Genomic DNA, 2,555 nt, shown 5'->3' with positions numbered 1-2,555 from the left:
AATCAAAGAGTTTTGGGTGACATTCAAGAGGAGTGTAAAGGGATATCTGGAATATCAAAGTAGGCTAAAAATATAGGTTCGTGAAAGATGAAATTTAGAACCCTACTTCAGGAAATGTTTATTAATTAATCACTATAAATTTGAAAGAATCGCTGCAATTCTACATTTTTACTCATCTCCTCTGAAACTCTAAGAGACTACTGAGCAGTAGGTGTGTAGTGAGATTGCACTCATTGTGACTTGTGAGAGTATATCTGTACATATTTCCTTACAAACTTACCTTACAGTATAATTTCTCTCCCAGGAGCTTAGCTGCTTTGTGAAATAAATTTAGAACTCAGGTAGGATGTCTGTTGAATAAAACCACAGAAAGCCTGGAAAACAATTTTTTCTCATATTGGAATCTACCACTAATTGGCACAATGTTATTTTTGTTTGTTTGTTTCTTTGTAAATTTATTATTTAAAATGTTAAAAATGACAGAAGTGACAAGCATACTGAAGCCTGTGTACCAATTCTCCCGGTTTCCACATTATCAGTACATGGTCAATCTTGTCACATTGATCTTCCTCATACACAGATTATTCTAAAGCAAGTTTGAGATTGCGTCTCATTTTTTCTGTATATCCTTCGGTGTGCATCTCTGAAAGACAAGGACTCTAGAAATCATTTCACCCGCTGTTCCATTTAGCTGCCAGTCTCCTGTCTTTCTCTTCAGCAACAGTGGGGCAGATACCCTTGTCACAGGGAAAAGAAATCCATGGTTTGTTGCCTTTGCCAATAATGAAAATGTCAGAGAGCCAGGTGGCAAAGCTGTTGCCATTGGCGTCTTTCACATGAACCACACAAAGAGCCAGGGTGTCTCTCTCTGTTGGTGATCACACCAATTTTTCCCAAGTTAGCACCTCCAGTCACTGTATGCATGTTACCAGTGTCAAACTTGATGAAATCAGTAATTTCACCAGTCTCCAAATAAATCTGAATGGTGTCGTTCACTTTGATGAGAGGATTGGAGTAGCGGATGGTGTGAGCACCATCAGTCACCAGATGAGGGATTCCTTTCGTGCCCACAAAGATCTTTCTCACTTTACACAACTTGTACTTGGCCTCCTCAGATGTAATCTGATGAACAGGAAAGCAACCTTTGGTGTCGTAGACCAGACGGAAATTCTCTCCAGTCTTGTCAATGCTGATGTCATCCATAAAACCAGCAGGGTAGGTCACATCAGTCCAGACCTGGCCATCAATCTTGATAAACCGCTGCATGCAGATCTTCTTATCTTCATCTCCTATTAGGGCACACTTCAGTCTGTTCCTTAGGAAAACGATGAGAGGGAGACATTCTCTCAGCTTGTGGGGACTGGTAGATGGATGAGTTGCAAACACACCCATCAGTTTATCCTGCATTCAATGCTTGGGAGCTGCTACTCACTTCAGATGCTTCTTAGGACCACAAGCCATGGCTGTGCTGGGTATAGAAAAAGGCTACTACAATGGTATTTTGAACTTGACCCAACTTCTCCATACATATTTTTCATATGTGGAATATTTAGTCATGTATTTCATTTTAAATACAGAAAAAAAATTATTTGTGAAAATACATGAAATCATTTTTTTGGACTGAGATCTTGGTCTAAAGCCATTTTTAAAACTAATATAGCATTAATTCTTTATCCTTTTTATAAGCTAGGATTACTCTTTGCCTAAAAAAGAAAACTATTTGTAGTAGGTAGGAAGAAAGTAGATGGATAAATGCATTTCACGTTTAAAAAGAGTAATAAAAATATTCAAGACTCACAGGCATAACACATGAATGTAATCCTACATGGGTTTTTGTGGAGTAGATTTTCCTGAAGTTTTGCCCATCTACTGTTTGAGAAAAAAAGACCTAAGTCATGCAGTCACTAAACAGCCGATTTAATACCCGTTTTCAAGGTCATTACACATAGAGTATGTTTGTACATGTTTACCAAATGTTTCCAAAATGCTTTGGAACCCAAATATACTCCAGGAATTAGCAGCTTTCTCAAATACATCAAGGGCTCTACAGTTCCCAGTAATAAGCTGGACCACCAGGCCATTACCGCTTCCCTAACTGTGCTCAGCATCTGCTCTGAGTATGTACTTAATGAGGAACACTAAGAATTTCAAGGCAAATCTAGAAGGACCACATCAACTTGACATGTGTTTTAATGTTCCTGTGTTTACTATGGCCTGTTTATAAACTCTACTGCATCTTTACACTTTTTCCTCAAAGTTCCTGTCTATTATGAAAGAGAAAGGGTGTGGGAGGGTCCCGTTTTTATTGTTTCATTTGATTAACAGGTACGGTTTGATAAGGGACTAAGAGTCTACAAGTGAGAAGGGTCTCAGTTATGGGGTCTTTCCTTGGCTCTATAAACTTTATTACCGCTTCTGAAATGAACTCCCAATGTGTTATAGACAAATCTATTTCACTATGTCACTTATAGGAATGTTGGTTGTCTTTAGGACTTGTATGTAGCTGGTATTACTGGTTATTAAAATAATGAAATCCTTGGGTACCATTAGAATTA

General features: G+C 38.2%; 1 pseudogene; it reads right to left on the bottom strand.

Annotated features, from left to right (window-relative positions):
- Nucleotides 1-560: 560 nt before the first annotated feature.
- Nucleotides 561-1,461, bottom strand: LOC102878882 (annotated as a pseudogene).
- Between the last annotated feature and the right edge of the window lie 1,094 nt (nt 1,462-2,555).

Source organism: Pteropus alecto, unplaced genomic scaffold, assembly GCF_000325575.1.
Source record: "Pteropus alecto unplaced genomic scaffold, ASM32557v1 scaffold81, whole genome shotgun sequence".
In the NCBI taxonomy this organism is placed as follows: domain Eukaryota; kingdom Metazoa; phylum Chordata; class Mammalia; order Chiroptera; family Pteropodidae; genus Pteropus; species Pteropus alecto.
Note: the sequence above shows the minus strand (reverse complement) of the source record. Positions and strands in the feature narration are given on the sequence as shown.